Source organism: Triturus cristatus, chromosome 5_2 (assembly GCF_964204655.1).
Source record: "Triturus cristatus chromosome 5_2, aTriCri1.1, whole genome shotgun sequence".
Lineage (NCBI taxonomy): Eukaryota > Metazoa > Chordata > Amphibia > Caudata > Salamandridae > Triturus > Triturus cristatus.
Window position 1 is genome coordinate 233,671,726 of NC_140588.1, and position 15,418 is coordinate 233,687,143.

Consider the following 15,418-nt stretch of genomic DNA (forward strand, 5'->3'; position numbering starts at 1 on the left):
GCATGAGCGTGTACACAGTGAACTGTGTGTGGGTCACACAGGGCACATCTAAGCAATCAGAAGTGCAGTTATCCCAGCGTAGTGCTGGCACACTTACTATCTTGCCTTCGTAGCACTTGGAAGCCCATCTATTCCAGAGCAGTGCTCGTGTACTTAACGTTTTGTCACCGTTTGACGGAGCCCTTTGTGCTGCTGATTCTACAAGCTCATCCTCGAACGTGACTATGTCCTAGAAACACGTACGGCATGTTGTCGGCCATATTGGTTTGGGGACAGGCCAACCTACGTGAAAGGGAAAAGTGTCCTCATTACTGTGTTTTTTTTTCTTCTTTCGAAAATGTGTCTCTGCAGACAACTGTGATGCGCACACATTCTGGGCACTAATTTGTGATAGTGTTTTGTGATATTGCATCCTGGAATAATGGATCCTCACGTATGTGACATGCACACAAATGTGTGTTCCAGTTGACCTCGGCAGTAAGCAACTGTGACATTCACACATGCACATTTGCTGTCTTAACTCTAGTTTAAATACACACACTTTTAGAGTGCACTGTGAAGGACGTTTCTTCAGACTGGAGCTTATGTTTTTCATCAACTGTTATATGCACATATGTATTGAAGTTTGGTGTGTCTTGTTTTGAAAGTTTGTGGTATATACACACACATCATAGAGCATCAAATGTGTTATAGAATGTTCCGGCAATTATTGTTCTTTTGTTTTAACTTTAGTTTTGGACTTAAAGGTGTTTAGTATTTCTACCAGGAGTATTCTACCATGCAAAGTGTTAATGCTCCTCCCCCTTCTCTTCAAGCGCCTCGTGACCCACCAATTCCATGAAGAAATTGGTACAGAGTGTTCACAACGTACCTGGGAGCTATAGGGGGAAACAGATATTGTCCAGAATGCAAAAGATTCTTGTTAGAGCATAATTTTGGATTTGAGAGACAATCTGTTTATGAGCATCGTCCACCCTTTGAATTAGTAGAAGACGGAGAGGATGTTGATGAGTATCAGTTGGCTGAAAAGAAACTTGAAAAGCAATTTGATGTACAGCCTAGTTTAATTATAAACAGACACAAGTTTTTTACTAGAGAGCAAGAGCAGGATGAGTCAATTGACAGTTATGTGGTAGTTTTACATATGCTTGCTGCAGAATGTGATTTAGAAAATATTACATCACAACTTATTTGTGACCAGATAGTTGTGTGCTGTTAAGATAAAAAAACAGCAATTATTAGCTATGAAAAATCCCACCCGTATTGAAAATATTGTTTTCGTGGAAAGCATTGAGTTATCTCATAAATCTTGTAATGAATTGACAAGGAAAGGACAAAGTGGGATGCCAGATGTGAATGAAAGAGGGAATAGCAAGCAAAATGGGCAGAATAAGAAATTTACAAAGAAAAAGGAGACTAAGGGTGGATTTTTTAATCAGACAAATATTTGTTGTTTGGTGTGGATATCCAAATCATAGGCCCAACGGTTGGCAGTGTCCAGGGAAAAATGTTAAGTGTAGGACATGTGGTAAAGTTGGTCATTTTGTCAAAGTTTGTCATTCTTTAAGTATAAAGTCAATGCTGTACCAGACAGAGAGTTCTGCGGAAGTTCTGAGGATAAACAAGTTATGGAAAAACATTTAGTGTTAGTCGTCCAAGGAGGTAAGTCCAATTGCATTGATCCATACGAAGATATTGTTGTTGATGGCAAAGTGTTGAGATAATTGATTGATTCTGGTGCCAGGAAGTCAATAATGACTGATCAGTTGTTCCATGAGCTATGGGGTGACAGGAAACTACTCCCACCCAAAAGGAATCCAGTGATGTGTGATGGGTGGAAAATTGAACTGTCTGGATATTTTGACTGTGTCATTGAACCCATCAAATCATTTTTGTGGTTGTCCACTTTGGTGATAGCAGGGCAGAAAATGGTCAGTTAAGAGTTTGCATAGAACTTAGGAGTCTTAACAAGGCGATTTGGGCAGATTGTGACATCATCAGTAGGTTTGCAGGTGCTAAGGTATTTTCAAAGATCAACTTAGAGTCCGCTTACCATCAGATTGAACTTGATGAGTCATCTCAACATCTCATGGCTTTTATTTCAGCTGTTGGAATGTTTCAGTTTAGGAGGATGCCTTTTGGCTTGGCGTCAGCTGCTTCTGTTTTTCAACATGTGTTAGAGAATGTACTAAAAAGGATCAAAGGGGTAGTAACTTTTCAGGACAATATACTGGTGGCTGGTGAAGATGAGGGTAGTCATGTCAGACGTATACATGAAGTGTTGAGAAATTTACAAACATTTGATGTTGTAGCCAATCATAAATAATGTGATTTTGCAAGATAGAACATTGAATAATTGGGGCATGTAGCCTGGATTGGTTAATAAGATTACAAAAGCCCCTATGCTAAAGAATAATAAACATGTGGCATCTTTCTTAGACTTATGTGAATTCTATGCAAAATGTATCAAAAACTTTGCTGCAAAAACAATTAATTTGAGGGAACTTATAAAGAAGAGCAAAACATTTCATTGGAGAGATGCGTGCCAAGGTGAATTTCAAGCACTCAAAGATGACATTGTTTCCCCTTGTGTTTTGGCACCATTTGATTCTTTCAGAGAATGTATCATCACTGTGGATGCTTGCTATGATGGTTTGAGTGCCAGCATTGATCAGGAGAAAGAATCCACGGAAATGACTGTGGTTTTTGCATCCAGGTCTTTGAGTGAATACAAAAAGGTATTTTCGGCCATAGAAAAGGAATTGTTGCCCAGCTGCTGGGTGGTGAAACGCTTCAAATGTTTCATGTGAGGAAGAAGATTTACTCTCAGGAGTGATTACAAGCCTTCAGTCAATATTCTAGGGGGCACTGTTATCAAGGATCACACACCAAGGTTGACCAGGCTCAGTTCAAAACTATTGCAATACAATTTCAATGTAGAGTACATCACGGGGGAAAGAACACGAAAGCAGACTATTTATCACTTTCACCACTTAATGTGACTGAGCATTCAAATAATGGGGATGAAGATGATGAGGAGTGTTTAATTGCGATAATAGATGTGTGTCAAGACAATGACTTGACAGAAGATGAGTGGAATAATGAGACAGTGAAAGATGAGGAACTTGAGAGTGTCAGGAGATTTTTTATAGAGGGATGGCCTAAAGAAAACGTTTTGCCACTAAGGTTGCAAGCCTATTTCAAGGTGGCTGATGAGCTTTTATCGAAGAAAAAGGAATGTTGGTCCGAGGTGACAAATTCATACTTCCACTGGTTTAAGAGATAGGATTATTCTGTATGGGCTTCAAGCACATTTGGGTCAGATACTCACTAAGAGGAAGATTGGAGACAGTTACTGGTGTCCAGGGATGGATGCTGAATTTACTGCAAGTGTACGCGCGTGTGCTATATCTGCCACCAGTGATAAAGGTTTGAAAACTGAAGCTGTTGGTCTCCAGCCTATCTGTCTTCCCGAGAGTGTATCGTCTAAACTTGCTATTGATTTAATTAGTCCTTTCAGTACCCTTCCACAGAAGTTTAGACTCACCATTGTGGTTGTAGATTATTATAGCAAGTGGTGGGAATTTAAATTCATGGAGGAACCCAACACCTTAGGTATCATCAAGTTGTTGAAGAATTTGTTTTTGAGAGAGGATTGTCCCAAGGAAATCATTTCTGACAATGGAGTGCGCATTGTGTCCAGAGAGATGAGGGTTTTCTTGGACACTAATGCTATAAAACACAAACGTATAGCCTTGTATCACCCCTTGGCTAATGAACTTGTAGAAAAAATGAACCACACACTGGTGGAGTGTATTCAGTGGGCTGTATGAAACACAGTGGGGTTGTGTGAGGCTGTAGAAAATATGCTTTGGTCTCACCGGTCCAGTCCAAATGCTGTTACTGGATTATCTCCTATTGAAATCATGAGGTGACGTGTGCCTGCTTCAAGGTTATGTCCTGCATGGTTGAGAAATTGTCAATGAACATCTGATTGGATGATTACTGTAGATAAGATTGTATGACTTAGAGTTGAAATGTTTAAAGCCAAAATGAAAGCTGAGTATGATGCCAGAAACAGAGTCAAAGGAAGTAGAGACAAAATCCAAGTTGGTCATTGGGTGAATGTGAAAGATCCCACTCATATCGCCAAATGCAAATCTAAATTCGAGCATCTGTTACAGTGGAGGTTGTTTCTAGAAATGCTGTCCGCACAGAAGGACGTGAATAGTGGAAAAATAGTGGGGTGGTGAAAGTGAAGCAGGACAACAGTTCCTGTGAAAAAATGAATGACGGGGGTCCCTCTCACAATAAGTTTGTTGCTGGGTATTCGAGTCTTTAACCCAGTGTGCGTGATAGTCTCACTGAGGGTACACATCCTGTCAAACAAAGGAGTAAACATATTATCACTAAGCCTGTTAAATACTGTGATTAGTTATTGTAATGTGTGCAAATTATTCACATTGTATTCACATAATAAAGTGAAGAGTCAATTCTGTATGGTATGTTTTACTTATGAAAATCTATTTTATTGCCACTCTTCTAATAATTCTAAATCATACAATTTGTATGAAGTAAAGGTTTCTATATTTTGTTGTTTGTAAAGAAGGGAGATATTGTGGTGATGTCATAGTTACTACATTCCACATTCCAGATCATCCTAGCTGGAATGAGGAATGTGGTGTCAGAAGTTTGTTATGAGGAAAGTTCTATGACTGTCAGTTGCTGCTGCAACAGTCGAGACTGTGACCAATAAACCTTTATGCTTAAGGTTAACATGATTCCTGTTGCTTCATTGTGTCTGTGTCACCACATATAGTTGTGTCCAGGCAATGCTGGAAGTGCTGGCAACTTCCTGCCGCGTGTGATGCTGTGGCCTGTAGTCCTGCCCCCAGCACTGCCGCCAAGAAAAGAACTGGGTTTCCGTCACATCGTTATTTCTGCCTAACTTAGAATGGGGGCCTGATTAACCTTGTCCTTTTTTTACTGAATGTTTGTATTCATTGACAAATTTGGGAAAGACTGCTCAGCCTCTAGGAATAATTGTTGGATACCACTTCCAGGTTGTTCCTATCATATATTCCTTCCTAATTCTTTATTCTACATGTCATCTCGTATCAAGATTGTGGCCTCAATACCATTTGATCTGACAGTTAGATTTCCTGGGCCCGATTCACAGAACAAACTTAAGACTAAATCCTAAACTTAGTACCATTCTGGTATTCACAGAATGCACCAAGTACTTCTGGTATTCACAGAATGAACTTACTACTTTTGCTATTCACAGAATGAACTTAGTACTTTTGCTATTCACAGAATGGATTTACGACTCCTAAACTTACGTCCGCACTCGGGCCGGAAATTCCGACCCGGAGGCGGAGCTTCCGGCCCGGAGGCGGGGCTTCCGGCCCAAAGGCGGAGCTTCCGACCCGGAGGCGGAGCTTCCGGCCCGGAGGCGGAGCTTCCGGCCCGGAGGTGGAGATTTCAGCCATAGCTAAATCGGCCGGAATCCCCACCTCCGGGCCGGAAGCTCCGCCTCCGGCCCGGAAGCCCCGCCTCCGGGCCGGAAGCTCCGCCTCCGGGCCGGAATTTCCGGCCCGAGTGCGGACGTAAGTTTAGGAGTCGTAAATCCATTCTGTGAATAGCAAAAGTACTAAGTTCATTCTGTGAATAGCAAAAGTAGTAAGTTCATTCTGTGAATACCAGAATTACTAAGTGCATTCTGTGAATACCAGAATGGTACTAAGTTTAGGATTTAGTCTTAAGTTTGTTCTGTGAATCGGGCCCCCTATCTTGATACAAAATCAGTCAGCCTAACCTAACATGCGGAAAGATATAATGTCCTTGAAAAGAGTTAAGTGCCACAACTTTAGGATCATGTAAAAACGTTTAAATGTATCACATGGCAATGAACTTCACTTTTAGCATGATATGGCCATGCAGAAGAAACTAAGGGCCTTGCTGCTTCAAATTACTAGCCAACAAAATGGCACTGGAAGAAGAGAAGATATTTTTTAAACTCAAAATGAGTTAATCCAATTTTACTGACTACGGAGAACGCAATATGGTTAGTATAGTTCAAAGCATGCTGAAAAGTGATTCAAGTATACCTGAGAATGTGGTTTGATTATGCTATCGGTGGGGTCATTTGTCAGCAGTGTAAACGTTTTGGCCCAGATTTATTAAAAGTTCATGCAATGCAGAGCTGCAAGCAAAGTTGCTGAGTTTATTTGCATTGTGTGGACTGGAGCGCCCAAAACTGCACCACATCTACAAATAAATCGTGGCTTTCTGGTCCTCCATGTCTTTGGCACGCTTTGTCCAGCTATTCCCCAATGCAAGCAACCTTGTGCTATAGTGAAAGGGTGTCTACATTGTTGTTTGCACAAAAACTATCCTTAAAGGCAATTTCCTCAATGCATGCAAAGAGAAAAACAAGGGTAATTGAACATGGTTCTCCTGGTTACACTAGCCTCAGGTAGGCACAGGATTTTAGTATAAATTCATGTCTAAAAATCTTTGCAGATATGGATTTGCATCAAATCCCTGAATGGATGTATGGATATTTACCACCCATTGAACTCCCTGAAGCAAAGTAATGCAAGGCAGCACATTAATCCGCTTTGCGTTATTTTTCTTACAAACGAACGCAAATTGCCAATTGCACTGATCTGTAAATTCTAAAAAGGGTTTTGCATTGGCTGTGTGTTAAAAAGTAACACAAACCCAATGCAAAACCTTTGTAAATCAGGGGCTCAGAGACTAATTCATGAAGGGGTACCCTGTTCACCAAGCTGAGGATCCACCTGCCCTTTGTTCGGCAGAAACATTACACCTGCAAACCAACTTACTCGGAGCTGTCGGTGGAAGTACATCAGGCGCTCTGGCCTATCATGATCAGGTGTTATGATGCCCTTTTTTATCTTCTGGAAAATCTGGAGATCCTAAGCAGAAAAAAAGTAAAATAACAGCCACAGCCTGGGAGAAAACTCGCATGGTGTGTGGGGGTATTTTGTTGTTTTGGACTATAAAAGGAAACTTCGAATTTGGGAGTTTGTTTTGTAAAAAACAAAAGTTTGATGACTCTGTACATGGAACATGGCAGAAGCTCAACAGACTTTTAATGTCTTCAGAGGAGCCACCTTGGCTCCATTGCCAGGCAGGTGGAGATATCTAAATATGACAAGCGATCATCCACCTGAGCAGATGATTGTTTTGACCTCCACTTCACTGGTGAATGGGGGGCGGTCCACCAAAGCCTTATTCTGTCTGTCTGAAATGCAACTAGTAGGAAATTGAGGTTGATACTATGAAAAGCTTTCCCACTAGTGCTTTACATTTGAGTCTGAATGCCAGAGATAATAAACTAGCATAAAAAAGGAACCAGGTTCATTTTATGTCTACGCTTGCATATTCACACTATATTCTAAAGATTGGAATGGATAAAGCATAGAATTTGATGTATGAATGGGAAACATTTGCCACTGCTAGCACAAATACTGAAGTATCTGACAGGAAGCATATATTGAATAACATTGTTACATAGAAGTGCAACAACTTGGTGGAAGCAAAGCCCTCTAATATGATGCATATACAACCTGATAGGGTGGCCTTCCACATCATTACATCAAAGAATGTTCCAAAAAGCCCTTATGGATGACCATGATAGGGTGAAGATTCATGTATTAATTCAAACTAGGTTGGAGTGGAGGTAGAATGTTCTCTTCCATAAGCTCTTAGAATGTTTATACAGGTTTGTGGGTCTTGAGGTGCCTGAGGGAGGTCTGAAGGAATATCTCAGGAAGGAAGTATTCCTGCCACTCATAGCCAAAAGCAAATGTGTTAGACTGTTTGGAATCCCATATGCAGAATGGGAGCAAGAACTGTCATGGGACATACATTCGTAGTGTGGCATCCAAGAGGATTACTACTGCTGTGATTATTTCTGGATTGAGTTTTTTCACTGAGTAGAGAAGAATGGTAAAGTGGTTTCTAGTTTCACCAAGCAGTGTAGAAAGTTTTCCTGTAAGGAAGTAGGGTCTAATCTTTGAAATCCCAAAGTAGTTTTCTTCTGAAACTCGGGTTTTTGGAACTCTGCGTCACTGTGGGATCACTTAATGGAGTTTCACCTACTGTAGGATGTGTGTTAAACTGGACTTGACCTCTAACCACCTGTGCCCACCCTTTAAAATAAGGTCACCTGCTGTCCAGCTGGTGTAATATGCTCTGTGCAGGTTGCACATGAACATATGAACATGGCTGTGTGCACATATGTACAGACTTAGTGAGACTGATGCCTCACTCAGCCTGGCATCTACGCAAGGGTAGCACTGCGGCAGGTGAGACCCAAACTGAATTGGTTATGGCATGTTGAGACCTGATAATTAAATTAGGAATCTGCAGTACTTTATGGTAGAATGTTGGGAATTGAAACAATACCATGTTCCCTTAGGTAATGCTGAAGTGACAGTTGGAATTATTTGGTGACTGGTATGTGTCTCTGGTGGCTCACTGTTTACTGTTTGCTGAGAACCATCGTGGGTGTCATCGTGGGTGTCATTGGAGGTTGTGCGGTCCAGTTTACAAGCTATCTGTAACTTTGGGCATTAGCTGATGTTACAGAGTACTCTGCTGTCATTTGGTTCCCCACACCCACATTGTGAGGTGGTTGGAAGCTTCCTTCAGCTCTGAGGCTGATAACAGTGAAAGCTTTCTCCAGCACTGATTAGCATAGCGTGCGGGCACACGTCAGATGTTTTAACTCGTCCATCTGCCATAAGTGATGCTTATGTTCAGTGCTGATCTGCACAATGTGCCGGCATAAGCCAGTAATTTTTCCTTGCTACGTGATGTGGTTTTCCCAAGTGTCCATCAAGAAACCACCTGTGGGTGGTCATATTTAGTGTCACGGTGCTTATCAACACAGCAAGTGTAGTTGATCACACAGTGGATCTTATTTGCTTACACAGACACCAATTCGCAAAGGAAGACATTTTCTTCTACTATAGGGTTTTTTAAACAGTCAAAAATTGGTAAATGCAGCACTGATCTGCTCACCTAGTGAACATTTTCCAACTTGTGGTTAATCCCTAGACGTTTTCTATACCCTTTGGCAAAGCTCTCCTCACTGGCTCTTTACCCTTTGACAACGCTCTCCTCACTGTCTCCTCTCCTCATTGTAATTTTAGGTTGAAGGTTGAGGAACCAATATGGCTTATGATTTATTGTTGTAGAATTTTTCTTATGATTACAATGCAGGCGATAACTCCAACCACCACTTTTCTTGGAATCACCTGGTGAACATCCAATAAGATGGAGACAATGGTTTGATGCCTTTGAGAAGTATTTGGGGCAATAGGTGCGCTTTGTTTCTGTGCAGAGAGAAAGGAATATCTACTTCTTCATTCTTTAGGTTTTGAAGGCAGAGCTATACTGAAACACTTATCCGTAGCAGTTCTTGAGGAACATTATGATTACCAAGAGACTTTTAAAAATGCTCCAGGTCAGGTTTAAATTCCAACCGAGTTCGGTAGGAATTCATCACAAGTTTCTTTATAAGAATACAAAATCCTGGAGAAGATGTGGACAGCTATATTACTGCGCTTAGAAGGATTGTTGCCGAATGCCAACTTGAAACCTTTGCTCATCAGTTAGTGAGAGATCAATATATATGTCACTGCAATGATAAGATAATAAAAAAGTAGTTGATGTCAATGGGTAATCCAAAATTAGAGGTAACAATTAAGACAGCTAGGAGTATTGAGACCTCCCAGTTTTCGGCTAAGGAACCGGAAGGTAAAAGCACTGAACCAGTTGCTGTTGTTAAAATGAGTGATGATAAAAGACAACAAACACACTGATAAAACCCATTCAGTGTTTTTATGACAAATGCAATTATGTTTTTTCCCCAACAGAATATGTGTTTCTGGTGTGGAAATCATACACACGTGAAAGGGGGCAAACAATGCCCTTCAAAGTATGTAACTTGTATGTTATGCAACAGACAGTGACATTTTATGAAAGTTTGTCAATCTTCCACAGCTAAACAACAGTCATCAGTCAAATTTGTTACTGATACCTATATTCAAGAGGAGAAAGATGCATGCATCAGCAAATAGTTAAGAGAGATGAAGCCATATGTAGGTAGCCTCACATTTACCGATTCATAAATACCGAATTTTACCTATTCGGTATTTATGAATCGGTAAATGTGATGTAGGTAATGATTCGGTAAAGTTTACCGAATCGGAAAAATTCGGAAATAATGAATCGGTATTTACCGATTCGGTAATGAGGCATACCTTCCCATTGATTCCTATGGGCCTGGAGGCCCATAGGAATCAATGGGAAGGTATGCCTCATTACCGAATCGGTAAATACCGAATCGTTAATGGGGGGAGCATATACAAGGGTGGCAGGGTGTCACATTGACACCCTGTTGCACCCCTGAATCTTGCATGTGTGCACATGTGGCGCACATACATGCCCTAAGGGCATGTATGTCTGCCACATGGCACACTTAAATCAGCAAAATATTGCTTTCTGCAAGGTATTCGTTATTTATCACCAACCTGTATTTGGTGGTAAATAACGAATTCTTAATACTGATATTCACTCTTTAGAGTGCTCCCTACATTGCATTTCTGGATTCGGTATTTACCGAATCGGTATTTTACCGATTTCTTAATTTCCGATTCGGTAATCCAGAAATCAGCCCCCTACATAGCAAATGCCTAAATACCGGTCGGTAACGGGATATTTACCGAATTTCGGCCGTTAAGGACCGGTATTTGGCTTCCTACATGAGGCCCATAGTCTTGGTTGAACAAACTGAGGTGGTGAAAATAGGCAATCCAGATGTGTGTGTAGATGTATATGTTGAGATCATGGTGGGAGACAAAAGTTTGAATTTATTGGTCAATTCTGGGACACTTATCACTATGATAATCCAAGATCTGCATGACAGTGTGTGACCTACAAGACCTCTATTACCGCCTGATAGCAAAGCAGTGTTTTATGAAGGACGTGATATTAATTTGTGTGGGCACATTGAGAACATATTGTAGTTCAAAGGTCGTAGGATAGCTAGGGAGATTTATGTAGCCCAAAAGAGGTTCAACATCTAGGAGTTATTGTGCGAGGGGTTGTTTGGTATGATTCTCAGCCCACGGGCGAAGGAGCAGGCATTGGCTGTTAGAAACAATGTAGAATTAGACAAGATAATGAATAAGCATTATATCACACACAATAAAGGGGAAAGAGGGAACACTCCTATTTTGACCTCCACTATCAATCACGAAACACACCAAAGAAGTACTAGTATGAAAAAAACATGTTTTACGCTACAGGTTTAACCCCTTAAATGCTAGGCCTTTTCCCCCCCTGTGCTAAACCTTTTTTTGGCAATTTTTGGTAGTGTGCGCTTAGGCCCCTGTAACTTTTTGAACACATGAAGTATCCACGCCAAATTTGCGTCCTTTTCTTCCAACATCATGGGGATTATAAAGGTACCCAGGGTTTGTGGATTCCCCTGGAGGGAACCCAGAAATTAACCAAAATACAGCTAAATTTTGTTTTTGGGGGGAAAAATTGGAAAAAGTGCTGCTAATGAAAGCGTCTGGCTTTTTCCCTGTAAATGGTATCAGAAAAGTGTTTGTGGAGCTGAAATAACCATTTTCCCAGCGTTTAGGGAATGACAGACTTTTGTCAGAAAACCAAAAGATTTTACACAGTGTTGGCATTTTTCTGGGACATAGTCTATTTTTATTATTTTTTGTGCTTTCAACCTCCTTCAAGTTAATGGTAGAAATGAGTATGAAAGCAATAATGGATCCTGGAAAGCTAAACATTTTAGTACAGTAGACAGAATTATGAATTTAACAAGGGGTCATTTGTGAAGATCTTTCAAGGTTTCTTTATAGAAACTAACAGCTAAATATAGGAAAAATTGAAAATTAGTTGAAAAGAACAGCCTTATATGTTAACGTTTTCACCTGTAACTTCTTCTAATTATGACAGCTCTTTAAAAGCAATATACCGTTACATCTGGGGGATCTTACTGGTTGTGAGGATATATATGACTTGTAGGTTCACCAAGAACCCAACAAACCCAGAGCCAAAAACTGAGCAGTGACTTGCAATGCTTTTTTATTATGTACCGGGTATATAGCAATTATTCTGGGAAAATGTATACATGGAAAAGTCGGTAGGAAAGACACCTATGTATTTCTGAAATGGGAACAAAATATAGAGTTTAGAAAGTGTAGATATTTGCACATTTCCGAAATTGGGAATACTCATACTAGCATGAGAATTATCGGTCATTTTTCAAAATGACCTCAATTTTACATATTGTCTTTCATTTGGAAGGCAGAAATGCATTGAAAGTCAATAGGTACTAACAGCTGCTTTACAAATCTGAATTACCCTAAGTCTCCCGATAAAAATGGTACCTCACTTGTGTGTGTAGGCATACTGCCCACGACAGGAAACGGCTCAAAACGCAACGTGAATACACCACATTTTCACAATGAAAAATTACCCTTTTTTGTGCAAAGTGCCTAGCTGTAGTTTTTTACCCTAGCTCTGTCGGCACCTAGGAAAACCTATTAAACCTATACATTTTTTTAAAATAGACAGCCAGAGGAATCTAGGACGGTGTGACTTGACTGGCTCTCACCAGGTTCTGTTACCCAGAATTCCTGGCACACCTAAGAAAGTGTCAAAAAAACACATCTTTCCTCACATTTCTGAGGTGGAAAGTTCTGGAATCTGCGTAAATCCACAAATTTCCACCCACCCCGCGTTCCCCAAAGTCTTCTGAGAAAAATGGTACCTCACTTGCATGGGTAAGCCTAGTGTCCGCGATAGGAAACGGCGCAAAACGCAACGTAGACACACCACAATTTCATCGTGAAAAATGACCCTTTTTTGGCAAAGTGCCTAGATGTAGTTTTTGAACCCTAGCCCTTCCGGCACGAAGGTAATCCTAGCAAACCTATACATTTATGAAAAATAGACACCTATGGGAATCCAGGATGGGGTGACTTGACTGGCTGCCACCAGGTTCTGTTACCCCGAATCCCTTGCAAACCTAAAGAATTGTCAAAACACCCACATTTCCCTCACATTTCTGTGGTGGAAAGTTCTGGAATCTGCATGGATCCACAAATTTCCACCCACCCTGCATTCCCCAAAGTCTTCCAAGAAAAATGGTACCTCACTTGCATGGGTAAGCCTAGTGCCCACGACAGGAAATGGCGCAAAACGCAACGTAGACACACCACAATTTCACAGTGAAAAATGACCCTTTTTTGGCAAAGTGCCTAGCTGTAGTTTTTGAACCCTAGCTCTGCCGGTACCTAGGGAAACCTAGAAAACCTATACATTTTTGAAGACTAGACACCCAGGGGAATCCAGGATGGGGTGACTTGACTGGCTGCCACCAGGTTCTGTTACCCAGAATCCATTGCAAACCTAAACAATTGTAAAAAAACAAACATTTATTTTCCTCACATTTCTGTGGTGGAAAGTTCTGGAATCTGCGTGGATCCATAAATTTCCACCCACCCCGCGTTACCAAAAGTCTTCTGAGAAAAATGGCACCTCACTTGTGCGGGTAGGCCTAGTGCCCGCGACATGAAACGGCGCAAAACGCAATGTGGACACACCACAATTTCACAGTGAAAAATTACCCTTTTTTGGAAAAGTGCCTAGATGTAGTTTTTTAACCATAGCTCTGCCGGCACCTAGGGAAACCTAGCAAACCTATACATTTTTGAAACCTAGACACCCAGGGGAATCCAGGATGGGGTGATTTGACTGGCTCCCACCAGGTTCTGTTATCCAGAATCCCTTGCAAACCTAAAACATTGTTAAAAAAATAAAAAATTTCCTCACATTACTGTGGTGGAAAGTTCTGGAATCTGCGGGGATCCATAAATTTCCACCCACCCCACGTTCCCCAAAGTCTTCCAAGAAAAACGGTACCTCACTTGTGTGGGTAGGCCTTTTGCCCGCGACAGGAAACGGCGCAAAACACAACGTGGACACCCCTCAATTTCACTGTGAAAAATGACCCTTTTTTAGCAAAGTGCCTAGCTGTAGTTTCTGAACCCTAGCTCTGCCGGCACCTAGAGAAACCTAGCAAACCTATACATTTTTTAAAACTAGACACCCAGGGGAATCCAAGATGACTCGACTTGACTGGCTGCCACCAGGTTCTGTTAGCCAGAATCCCTTGCAAACCTAAAAAATTGTCCAAAAAAACTAATTTTCCTCACATTTCTGTGGTGGAAAGTTCTGCAATCTGCGTGGATCCACAAATTTCCACCCACCCCGCATTCCCCAAAGTCTTCAGAGAAAAATGGTACCTCACTTGCATTGGTAGGCCTAGTGCCCGTGACAGGAAATGGCACAAAACGCAACGTGGACATACCACAATTTCACAGTGAAAAATGACAAATTTTTGGCAAAGTGCCTAGCTGTAGTTTTTGAACCCTAGCCCAAAACGTAGTAAGGCGACATCAAAATTGCCTATCACAAAATGTTTTGGGCCCTTGCCTGTCGCGGGTACTTGGGCCTCCCACTCGAGTGAGGCACCATTTTTATCGGGAGATCCGGGGGAACGCTGGGTGGTTGGAAATTTGTGTCAGCCCGGTGATGCCACAACTTTCCCACGCAAAAATGTGTGAAAAAAAGTGACATTTTCAGCAAAATTTGAGGTTTGCAGGGGATTCTGGGTAAGGAAACGTTGGGGGATCCATGCAAGCCATACCTCCCTAGAATCCACCAGGTGTCTAGTTTTCAGAAATGTGTGGGTTTGGTAGGTTTCCCTAGATGGCCGCCGAGCACGGGGCCAAAATCCCAGGTGGCCCTCTTTGCAATACCAGGTTGTTTTGTGATAGGCAATTTTAATGTCACCTCACTATGTTTTGGGCCCTTGCCTGTCACAGGTACTTGGGCCTCTCACGTGAGTGAGGTACCATTTCTATTGGCATCATTGGAGAAAGGTGGGGGGGTAGGAAATTTGTTGTTTCTTTCTGCAGCGTGTAAATTTTGGCACAATAATGCAAGGAAAATGTGACAGACATTTTGAGGTTTGCAGGACATTGTGGGTAAGATAACGTGTTGGTATCCACAAGAGAGACATCACCATGTACTCCCATGGGTGTTTAGTTTACAACAATATCTACAGTTGGTAGGTTATTCTTAGATGGAATGTACACCTTGGCAGAGAGACTAAAAAGACAACGAATACTGCACAGCCATCTATTCTTCAAGCACACACACACATACTGGTTGGATTTGGCACGAGGGCGAGTGATGGTTCAGTATATAAAATTTTATTAACACGAGATTTCACAAAAATGAAATGCACTGTCAATAATTAAAAGGACAAAAAACTGAACCAGTGATT

The 15,418-nt window shown here is 41.3% G+C and overlaps 1 protein-coding gene across 1 annotated transcript in view; it reads left to right on the plus strand.

Annotated features, from left to right (window-relative positions):
• LOC146822831 (uncharacterized) overlaps positions 1 to 15,418 on the plus strand; it is a 355,568-nt gene that overhangs the window by 167,378 nt on the left and 172,772 nt on the right. The gene's annotated exons all lie outside the window — the stretch shown is intronic.